This window comes from Plectropomus leopardus, chromosome 5 (genome assembly GCF_008729295.1).
Source record: "Plectropomus leopardus isolate mb chromosome 5, YSFRI_Pleo_2.0, whole genome shotgun sequence".
Lineage (NCBI taxonomy): Eukaryota > Metazoa > Chordata > Actinopteri > Perciformes > Serranidae > Plectropomus > Plectropomus leopardus.
Window position 1 is genome coordinate 294,503 of NC_056467.1, and position 11,827 is coordinate 306,329.

Sequence of the window (11,827 nt, forward strand, 5' to 3'; positions counted from 1 at the left end):
GTTGTTAGAAACCCTTCTGCTAACAGAGCTGCTTCAGGAAAACAGATTTTTTAAATTTTTTTATTTAATATTTTTTCGAGAAATGTTTTCATTCAATGTTTTCCCGCTTTAAATCAGCTGGTCTGTTGTTTGTTTTGGAGAGGAAGAGACCTCTGTGGATAATTCAGCTAAAAACCTTCCAAAAGTTTGGACCCTAACAAAGTATTTCGGTCCTCACATAAAGCTGCTCCGTCTCTGCAGCACAAACACAAAAACCCTGCAGAAACTGCTGCAACGTGACCAGAAAAAAGCGAGGAAAATGGACGCGTTTGTTCAAAAGATACCAAACCTACAACTACCAGAATGCACTGCGTCGCACCCGACCAATAAACGTTCCCGCTGGTAACAAACGATCTCGTGTTACGTTTAAAGAGTAAAACACGTTTCTGGAAACATTTTAGGAGAGAAACAGAAACTCAGTAACAGGATTTTGTTCATATTTGATTTGCGTCGCTTCATTTCGATCGTTCGTCTTCGTGCTCCCGGAGACAAACGTGCTGCAGGCAGCTGCTGCAGATCAACGTGTTTTTATTTGTTCGTGCACCTTTAAGAGCGGGAGATCCCGAAAATAACCCGTTTACATGAATCCCGTTTCATGTTTCTCCTCGTGTTTTTGTTTTCTGTCTTTGTCGTGGTTTCTTCCTGCTCGTACGGATGTAGATGACGACAGAATTAAATCCACGATGGACGTCAGAAATATTCGTGAAGCTCATACGAGTCGTCACGGCTGGATTTGAGCTTTAATTTGAGTTGGAGAATATTAAGCATCTCAAGTTCGTTCATGTTGAACCGACTTCCAGCGGGTCGCATGAATCATGAGAGGAAGAGAGCTTCACATTTTCATCGAGTTTGAACGCTCGACGCGCCGCGTCCCTTTAACCCTCCGTGCTTCACACAATGATGCCAGCTGGTAAAAAAACATGTTTTTTATTGTCTTAATGTGAATTTTACAGAACGACACATATATTTAAAAAAGCTAAAACTGTCAATAGTAATTCAACTGTGAACACATTTTTAAACCGTAAAATCGTCCATTGGGAAGACGAAAAAATGAAATTTCTTCAGGTCCATCACGAGTCACCTTACGTGCAAAAACCCTCAAATGAAATTAGCAATTGAAAATCTAAACATTTGAAAAATCATAATTATTTTTCTTTCTATTTCAAATAGCTGTTATCGGCAGGAAAAAAAAACTTTTTTGTAAATATTTATGCCAAAAACATTATTATGTTATTTTTATTTTTGCTTTGTTCTTATTTTTTATTTTTGTTTGTTTTTAGAGTCAACATCAACGAGAAAGTCCAGTTTTTTTATTCAAATGTGACAGTCAAATGTTTGAAAGTCTGTTGTAAAATCCATTGTTACGAATTATCTTTAAATCATAATTTATGACTTTAAGATTTAATACGATGTGTTTCTGTAAAAAAACTACAGTAATCTGTAAATTCTACAAAGAAATTTTATTATTTCAGCATCTTTTTACTTTGAAACGAACAGTTTTCAGAATATTGAAGACTGTTTCATGGTGATTTTACAGCACTTTGCTGTTAATTTTACTGACATTTTTTAATAAATGAATCTGATCCGACACTTGACGCCGCGGCTGCATTTAACCAAAGATCCGAGTGTCATAAATATCCGTTGTGTTTGTGCCGGATCCGCGCGAGCGTCGGATGAGCTCAGGATTACAGATTCTGCTTCTTCTTTTAAATCCTGCGGTTTGGAAACGAGAATCAAAAAGAGGACGAGTAGAGAGGCAGGAGGAGGAGGAGGAGATGTTTTGGACCCCCCCCCCCCCCCCCCCCTCAGATCATCTCAGAGTTAAATAAAGGAGGATTAACAGCAGCCATCGCCACGGGCCTCTTCCTCCTCCACCTCCTCCTCCTCATCCTCACCCACACTGCAGCTCTCTGTCCCCGAGGATTAAATCACCTCCCATCACTTCATCCCTCTCTCCCTCTCTCTTTTGTTCAGCGAGGTTTCTCCGTTTATCAGCTGGAAGCGTCTCATCCAGCAGGATTTTAACCGTTTAACACGAACACAGTTTAGCGCGCTGCGAGGAGATTTGTGTTCGAAATATTTTAAGGTGGATTCATTGTTGTTTGTAAAAATATATTTTGCTTTAATTTGATTAAATTAAAAGGGAAAAAGCAAAGCGATGAAGCAGTGATGCTCAGCTTAAAGCCTGGAGGGCCAAATCTGGCCCCTGATAGGGCCCCTGGTGGCCCCCAACATTTTCTAATGGACAATAAAAATAAAGTGATGGACTCTGTGATAGTTTTTGTCCTTTTAGTCTCCATAAGGTGTCAGAGACATAAAAACAGCATCAAAATAGAGCCAGAGGAGGATCCCCCACACCCCCAACAGAGGACACAGCCTCAGAGGACACAGAGACACTAATGTCCTAAAATCACAGAAATGTCCTTAAGCCTTTAAAAAAAATCCTAAAATCTAAAAAATGTCCCAAAGTTCTTAAAATGTAGTAAAATCATAGAAATGTCATAAACTGCTGTAAATGTTGCGATGTCAGAAAAATTTCCAAAATTGAAATATCCAGAAAATGTCCTACAATCTAAGAAAATGTCTAAAGTCAAAGAAACGTCCTTAAATCCTCAATCTTTCCTGAAGTCAGAGAAATGTCAGAAAATCAGAGAAATGTCCTCAAATTATCAAACTATAAATGTCATAAAATGCTGTAAATGTCATGATATCAGAGAATGTCCTAAAATTTCCAGAAATGTCCTAAAATCCTAGAAACATGTACGGGGCCTCTCCGACTGGCCCCTGGCCTCCTGCCAATCTGTGAGAGTGGCCCCTAAAGAAAGCTGAGTATCTCTGTTTTATTGTGTATTTGACCTCTGCAGTAACCAGCTCTGTCTCTCTGTCTCTGTCTCTGTCTCTGTCTCTGTCTCTGTGTGTCTCTGTCTCTGTTTCTCTGTTTCTGTGTGTTTCTCTGTCTCTGTGTGTCTCTGTTTCTGTCTCTGTCTCTGTGTGTCTCTGTTTCTCTGTTTCTGTGTTTCTCTGTCTCTGTGTGTCTCTGTCTCTGTGTGTCTCTGTCTCTGTGTGTCTCTGTCTCTGTTTCTCTGTCTCTGTGTGTCTCTGTTTCTGTCTCTCTGTCTCTGTGTGACTTTGTCTCTGTGTGTGTCTCTGTCTCTGTGTGTCTCTGTCTCTGTGTCTCTGTGTTTCTCTGTCTCTGTGTCTCTGTCTCTCTGTCTCTGTGTGTCTCTGTCTCTGTGTCTCTGTCTCTCTGTCTCTGTGTGACTTTGTCTCTGTGTGTCTCTGTCTCTGTCTCTGTGTGTCTCTGTCTCTCTGTCTCTGTGTGTCTCTGTCTCTGTGTGTCTCTGTCTCTGTCTCTGTTTCTCTGTCTCTGTGTGTCTCTGTCTCTGTGTGTCTCTGTTTCTGTGTGTCTCTGTCTCTGTCTCTGTGTGTCTCTGTCTCTGTGTGTCTCTGTCTCTGTTTCTCTGTCTCTGTGTGTCTCTGTCTCTGTCTCTGTGTGTCTCTGTCTCTGTTTCTCTGTCTCTGTGTCTCTGTCTCTGTCTCTGTGTGTCTCTGTTTCTGTGTGTCTCTGTCTCTGTCTCTGTGTGTTTCTGTCTCTGTCTCTCTGTTTCTGTGTGTCTCTCTGTGTGTGTGTCTCTGTCTCTGTGTGTGTCTCTGTCTCTGTCTCTCTGTCTCTGTGTGTCTCTGTCTCTGTGTCTGTGTCTGTGTCTCTGTGTCTCTGTCTGTCTCTCTCTGTGTCTCTGTCTCTGTGTCTCTCTGTGTCTCTGTCTCTGTCTCTGTCTCTGTCCCTGCAGCCCTCTTTAACCTGATCCCGGTGGGTTTGAGGGTTGTGGCGATCCAGGGCGTGAAGGCTGGACTGTACGTGGCCATGAACGCAGAGGGATTCCTCTACGCATCAGTAAGAGAACTAGTCTGTTCATCATCTTTGTCTCTCATCTTTGTCTGTCTCATCTTTGTCTCTCATCTTTCTGTCTTATCTTCACTTTATCATTTGGTTTTTGCAGACTCTGAGATTTCTTCTCATCGGTCTGCAGAAAACACGCCTTGTTCGATACGTTTGTCGGACTGTTTGGTGCATTTTAAACACTTTTTATTTGTCGTTTTTTTTTTATTTTGTTCATGCATATGGCATAAATTTTGGCAAATATTGTGTATTTTTGTTTAATCTTGAAATTTCCAGCTCAGCTCCGATAATAAGTCTAAAGACTGTGGGGAAGAAAACATGCTATTTCACTGTCACGATCAATGTTGCTGCGTCAAACATAATTCGAATATGTTGGATTTTTTTTCATCTATAAACATAGTGGCATTGTGACAAAAACCTGGCATTCAACGGGTTAAAATCCTGAAAATTAATGAGTATTTGATATTTATGATTAGAACTGAAGTTGGTAAAAAAAAATAAACTCAATGAAAGTAGAAAATCATATTAATAATATCTCGTTATTTTTATAGCTTTAATCTTGAAATGTGCATTTTGTGTGCAGAGCGAGTGTGAGTGTTTGACACTGAACAAAAAATAATAATGTATAAAAATCCATGTTGCTGCTAATCATTGACATATCCCAGACTGTGGTAAACAAAAAGAAATCAACTTTGCATGTAGTATTATAGAAAATATTATTATTATTTTTTTCATTTAAAAACATAGTGGCATCCTGACAAAAACCTGGCATTTGAAGGGTTAAAATCCTGAAAATGAATGAATATTTGATATTTATGATTAGGACTGATGTTGGTTAAAAAAATGAACTCAATGAAAAGAGAAAATGATATTTATGTATAATATTTTTTAAAGCTCTATTTTGAAAAGCACATTTTATGCACAGAGCGATATGAGTGCGTGTAACATTAAAGCAGGCCCTAAAGGGTTAATTTCCAGCAACATGCACGTCTCCAGACTGCAGCTGCTCCACAATAAGCAATGAGCAATCATCTTTTCTTTCCCAAACATTTAAACCTTTGAAACATTCAGCGAACTTGTGATTTCTACAATTCTACAATTTCATTTAGCAGACGCTTTTATCCAAAGCGACGTACAACACAAGCAAGAATTTAGACTTAAATAATCAACTCAACAGGAAATGTCTCACAAATTGCCAAAAAAAAATGAAAAAAGGTGACAACAAAAATACCTCAAAAAGTAGCTTAAAAAAGAGAGAGAATCATTAGAAGGAAAAATCCCCCCCCCCCCCCCCCCAAAAAACTTTATCTACATTTATAATAACTGTCAGAAATGATTATTATTTTATGTAAATGGTTTTTATTTTATTTATTTTATTTATTTATTTATTTATTTATTTTTTACAAATTTCTTGCTTATTTTTTGGGTCATTCTTTCAAGTTGCTCATTGCCGGCTTTCCTTATTTTTTTTTATTTTCTTAAAAGGCAATTTCAGGTTTCAAGGGGTTAATATGTAATTTCTTCTCTTTTTAACCTTTAGATTCAGGCAAATTACGACACATTTAAATTTGTTGTAGTTTCTAGTTTCAAATAGTCATTTTACATCAAAAACTCCACATACGTAGCATTACTTTGGGTCCTCAAGTTGAATTTTAGGATACTTTGAAAAGTGCCCGTTTGTGTCGATGGTGCTGAAGCGTCCTGATCAGAGTGCGCTGAAGACAGAGTGCAGCTACAGCCGCTGCTTCGCCTCACCGAGTCCGTCCTCCATCCATAATTCATGTCCGCTCCGTCCATAAAACTTTAAAATGCAATTCTTCAGTGGCTGTGTGCGCAGCATCCGAGAGGAGCCGGAGTGATGGAGGAGGAGCGGGACCACGGAGACGATACGGGAGATCTGTGCGAACACGAGGAGGTGACCTCGGGCAGCTTCTCTCCGTGAGGCAGGAAGCTCGAAATATGACCGCAGAAATAAAATGACAATGACAATGTTATTAGGCTCGTAGTCACACTAGATGTTCGGTAACAAGTGAATCAACAAAAAAACAGTGAAAAGCTCTCTTTTCTTGTTTCCCTTCAGCGCTCGCTGTCAAATCACACACACTCGCATCGCTCTGTGCACAAAACGCGTTTTTTTTAAGTCTAGCTTTGAAAAATATGATACACTAACATGATTTTCTCTTTTTATTTAGTTCATTTCTTCAACCAACATCAGTCCTAATCATAAATATCAAATACTCATTAATTTTAACAATTTTAACCCTTTAAATGCCAGGTTTTTGTCATGATGCCGCAATGTTTTTAGATAAAAAAAAACACACAAAATGAGTTATGTTCAATATGCTACGTGCAAAGCAGTTTTTGTTTTTTTGCTGCTGCCCCAGTGCCGCGTCTCACACTTTTGGGCTCTGTCTCACGCTCTCATGACATCGAGGAAAATCTCACGCCAAAACACAGCAAGGGCCGAAGTGTTAAACAATCATGTAAAAAGTGAAGGTCTTTGACTGTAGAACAGCTGAGTGTTTGACAGCCCACAGCATTTCATCATGGCGGACCAAACAGCTGATGGTGCGACAGCAGCGCAGTTAGACAGACAGACAGAGCGCAGCTTCTCCTCACAGCACCAAAGTGTCTGAAACAGACACATCTGCAGAGGTGAAAGTGACTTCTTTAGACTCTACAGACGACTTTGTGTTAGTTTCAGCTTTAATCAGACTTTGGATGAATTATTTAGAAACAGCAGGACGCATCGCTCCGTGTCTCATCCGGCCGCTCGCGCTGAGCTCTCATTATTATTACCAGGGGCGGATGTAATGTTTTGGGGGCCCGGGGCCACAAGCACATGAGCTTATTTTCAGCCTTTCTCTAACTGTGAATGTCGGCTGTTGGCAGCTATAGGAGAAGTAGGCCGACTCAAAAGTTTTTAATTCCTGAGTGAGTAAAATGATTAACAGCACAGAAGTTTGACAGAAGCTGAAGTCAGAGTCCTGCAGTCAGGAGAGGTTGGCCTATTATCAGCACAATGTGCTTCAATTTACCTGAGTTTATTTAAGATGGAGCTTCATTTTTATATAATGCTGGAAAGTTTAATCAATAATAATAAATCATATGTTTATTACACTCCAACACACCATGGTCACATGACACTGTGTCAGTGAACTATGAGGGCAAAAAACAAAACACAAAAAAGCAAAATAATCGATCTTTAATCGTAATCAAAGTAAAATGTTCAGTTAATGGTGATATTGATGTTAGGTTTGAGGCTCGGACCTTTGCTGGGAGGACATTTTAGTACCTGGACCTCTGTGAGTTTTAGTAGAATAGGTCCTCCAGCTGGTGATGCTGTTCTACAGTATATTTGTCATGTTCAATGTCTGACAGAAAATAAATATTTAACCTAAATGAACCTGATGATATCTTCATATCTCACTGAGGAGTCAAAGGAACCTTTAAGCTCCACAGAAATATTGATTATATATATACTGTGATAAATATCAAAACTGACTGATATGAAAAAGTATAGTGAAAAGACTTTATTCCATATCGCCCAGCTCTACTTAAAATCCTAGAAGTGTCTTAAAATCCTACAAACATGTGTGGGGCTCCTGCGACTGGCCCCGGGCCATCTGTCATTTTGCAAAGGTGACCTTTCAAAGGCCTGACGGCGGCCGAACTTTGAGAATGAGACTCAGATCTGTGTGTCTGTGTCCGTTTCCTCTTCTGTGCCGTGAAAAAAAACCCTTTGACTGCTGTTAAATGTGGGAACAGGTTTCTGCATCGTGTGGGTTTGTTCTGCTCTGATTGGCTCTCTCTGCTGCTCTGACCACTGCTATATCCAGAGGGCGACCACACACGGCTATATCCAGAGGGCGCGCACACACACACACACGCACGCACACACACACACACACACACACACACACACACACACACACCTGTGCTAAATTTACTTCACGTTTGGCCTTAAGAGAATCATCATATTAAGCAACATGTCCACTTTGACTCTTTGTTCAAACACAGCTGACTGTCTGGCCCTCAGGAGGACAACGTGGGGACACCCACAGCATGTCTGCAAGTCCTTATGGTCTTAACGTGTCTTATATTTGAGCGTCTCATGCCGGGACGGCTGTGTGTTTGCGTTTTCAGTTCGTCTGCGTGTTTCATTCTCGTGAACACTGATCTGGCACAAACTGCCATACGGCCTCACAGCAGCATAAAAGCATTTTAGTGATAAAGAGGAGTTTATCGCAAATCCCAAATGTTCACTTGGAGTCACGTGGAACTGATTAGATTTTGGTGGTCAAATAATAATAATAATAATCTTAATTTGTAAAGGACCTTTATTCAAAGTGTTTTACAGGCAAGAGCACCAAATATTAAAACCTAATGATGTAAAGACATATGTATGTATATTTAAGGATATAAAAGAAAGAAAAAAGAAAGAAAGAAAAATAAATAAGTAAATATAGAAAAATAAATAAATTGTAGATAAATAAATAAATACATAAATAAAGAAAAATAAATAAATTGTAGAAAAAGAAAGAAAAAAGAAAAATAAATAAATTGTAGATAAATAAATAAATAAATAAAAAGCAATAAGTAAATAAATAACAGTACATAAATAAATAAAAAATATACAAGACAGGTAGTGAAGAGCTCATTTGAACTGAATTTAGCAATGATATCCTTACTCTGTGTGTGTGTGTGTGTGTGTGTGTGTGTGTGTGTGTGTGTGTGTGTGTGTGTGTGTGTGTGTGTGTGTGTGTGTGTGTGTGTGTGTCAGGATGTGTTCACAGCAGAGTGTAAGTTCAAGGAGTCGGTGTTTGAGAATTACTACGTCATCTACTCGTCCATGTTGTACCGGCAGCACGAGTCGGGCCGCGCCTGGTTCCTCGGCCTCAACAAGGACGGCGTCATCATGAGGGGAACCGCGTGAAGAAGACCAAACCGTGCTCGCACTTTGTCCCGAGACCCATCGAAGGTGAGAGACACACACACACACACACACACACACACACACACACACACACACACAGTGATGCATACGGACAAATTTGCCCTTATTTTTGCTCGTATCCAGGATTCGTTGTTATTTCGTCAGTAGCTGCTGATTTTCGGGTTTCACCAACATTTTCTATCTTCGCTTTTCTCTGAAGGTCGGAGAAAATTTCACGAGCAGCCAAGAACATTCTTACCAAGATAACGAAAAACATCTCGTATTCACACACCACGAAGAAAAAGAAGTTTGACATCTGAGACTTTTTTTTAAAAAATGTATTAATATAATTTAGTCAAATTTCGATCATATAGATTATTTTCTGTGGACATTTACGATTTCACAGGCCACAGATTAAACTCCAGCACAACAAAAAAATAAGTTTTATATTTGAGGATTATTAAAAAATGCAATTTAAATGTTGTTTTAGAGCCATTCTGGATTATTACATTTCAGGCCTAAATAAATAGATTTTACACTGAAGCCAGTTACTTTCACTTCAGTTACTCTGCTGACCGGAGCCGAATGTGACTAAGTACATTTACTCAAGTACTGTACTTAAGTACATATTTGAGGTTACTTTTTGATACTTGAGTATCTCAGTGCACTACACTTCAGAGTGGAATATTTTTACTTTTTTACTCCATTATCTCTATTATTAGATAACTACTTTACAAATTAAGATTTTTGCACACAAACCAAAAACGTGCGTGCGTGCGTACACGTGTGTGTGTGTGTGTGTGTGTGTGTGTGTGTGTGTGTGTGTGTGTGTGTGTGTGAGAAAAGCGGCTCACACCTGAGCGGCCGCTCGGTCAGGTGTGAGCCGCTCGTCATTCAGAGAGGTCGTCCGTCCTGCGGGGACTTCCTCTGAGCGTGAGGACAGGCTCTAATATCACAGATGGAGGTTTAACAGGAAACATGAGGCTGCGTCTCCTCTTTCAGCTGCTCTGTCTCTCCCCATGTCCTCCTCCTGTCCTCCTCCTGTCCTCCTCCTGTCCGTCTCCTGTCCTCTTCCCCATCTTCATTTCAAAATATCACCTTCCCCTTCCTCCTTTACATCGCTGCATCTTCTCCTCTTCCTCCACGACCTTGCCTTAACCTCCATTTCACCTCCACCCATCCCTCTCCTCTCCTCCTCTCCACCTCTCCTCTCCTCTCTTCTCTCTCCTCTCTCTCCTCCTCTCTCCTCTCCTCTCCTCTCCTCTCCTCTCCTCTCTCCTCTCCTCCTCTCCTCTCCTCTTTTCTCCTTCTCTCTCTCTCTCCTCCTCCTCTCCTCCTCTCCTCTCCTCCTCCTCTCCTCTCCTCTCCTCTCTCTCTCTCCTCCTCTCTCTTCTCCTCTTCTCTCCTCCTGAAATATAAAGTTTCAGATTTGTCTCATAAAAAACAGACGGGTTGACTTTTCGTGACTTTTCTTATTTGTGATGTTTTCTGTGATAACACGTGTCTCACTGTGGTTAACAGAGTGCTGTTCTCCCCCCTGTCCCCCCTGTCCCCCCTGTCCTCCCTGTCCCTCCCTGTCCCCCCTGTCCTCCCTGTCCCCCCTGTCCTCCCTGTCCTCCCTGTCCCCCCTGTCCTCCCTGTCCCCCCTGTCCTCCCTGTCCTCCCTGTCCTCCCTGTCCTCCCTGTCCTCTGCAGTCTGCATGTACACGGAGCCGATGCTGCACGAGCTGGAGGAGAAGCTGCTGAAGTCCTCGCGGAGCCCGACGATAAACAGCGTGGAGCGGAGGGCCATGCAGGACCAGGAGGAGCAGCAGGAGGACTGCACAGAGCAGGACGGATCATAGCCTGCAGCGCCCCCCACAGGAGGAGGAGGAGGAGAGGAGGCGAACTCCCATTTTAACACTCCCTCTGTTCAGCAACAACCACACCGACGACGACAACAACAACAACAACCGCCACGACGACGGCGACAACAACGAAAACAAAGAAAAAAAGAAGCTAAAAAAAAAACGGGGGAAAATCTTCTTGCGAGGGGGAGGGGCTTGTTTGAAAAAGAAAAAAAGAAAAAAAAAAGAGGACGTTGATGATGATGATTTACATTTTATGCAAAAAGGCCTGCTGAGACGGCGCCGGGAGGCGAGCACACCTACTCTTCTTCATCGCCACGTCGTAACCATCGCCATCGTTTCCGATGTTTCCCGAGCTGAGCGAGCGCTGAGAACTCTGAAGCTTTAAGCCATGTAGAAACTTCACCTCCTTTCGTTTCTCGATGAATGCAAAGACTTTGGCACTTTCGTCACGCCGCGCTTCTTCTTCTTCTTCTTCTTCTCCATGTTGCTCCGTCCAATCAGAGAGAAGATGTTTCTGTTTCGTGCCACATCCTGTTTGTTTCTCGGGGTTTGTTGCCGACACTGCCGATAAAAAGCTCCAGAGGGGACGACGGACGGACGGACTTCCTGACGTGTCGGGAGCGGACTGTCAGCTGACCTGCTGCAGGCCTGTGATTGGATCAGAGCCGCCTGCTGGCTCGTCTGGTTTCCGCAGCAGCTTCTGCAGATTAATTCAGCTTCACACTCCTGCATGTTTCAAATCATCCGTCAGGTTTTTTCTGATCTCCTTCCTTCTTTCAACGGCGTGTAGACATTAAAAAACTCATTTAAAAAAAAAAAAAAAAAAACAAAATTCTGAGGAAATTTCAGAATTTTTGAGATAAACGTTAATTTTAGAGGGAATTTAAGGGAAAAACGCACATTTAAGAAAAAAATACTAAAATAATAAAAGTTTAGAAAGTTTATAAACTTTCTAAAGTTGCAAACTTGTGAGAAAAAAAGGATTAATGTCGTAAAAAAAAAAGTTGGATATTCTCTGATTTAATAAAGTCACAAATTTATGAGAAAAAATGTGACTATTTTCAGATTTAGGAAGTCAAAAATTAAAAAAAAAAAAAAAAA

The 11,827-nt window shown here is 41.1% G+C and overlaps 1 pseudogene; it reads left to right on the forward strand.

The window, feature by feature from the left end:
• LOC121942835 overlaps positions 1 to 11,620 on the forward strand; it is an 18,507-nt pseudogene extending 6,887 nt beyond the window's left edge.
• The last annotated feature ends 207 nt before the right edge of the window (positions 11,621 to 11,827 follow it).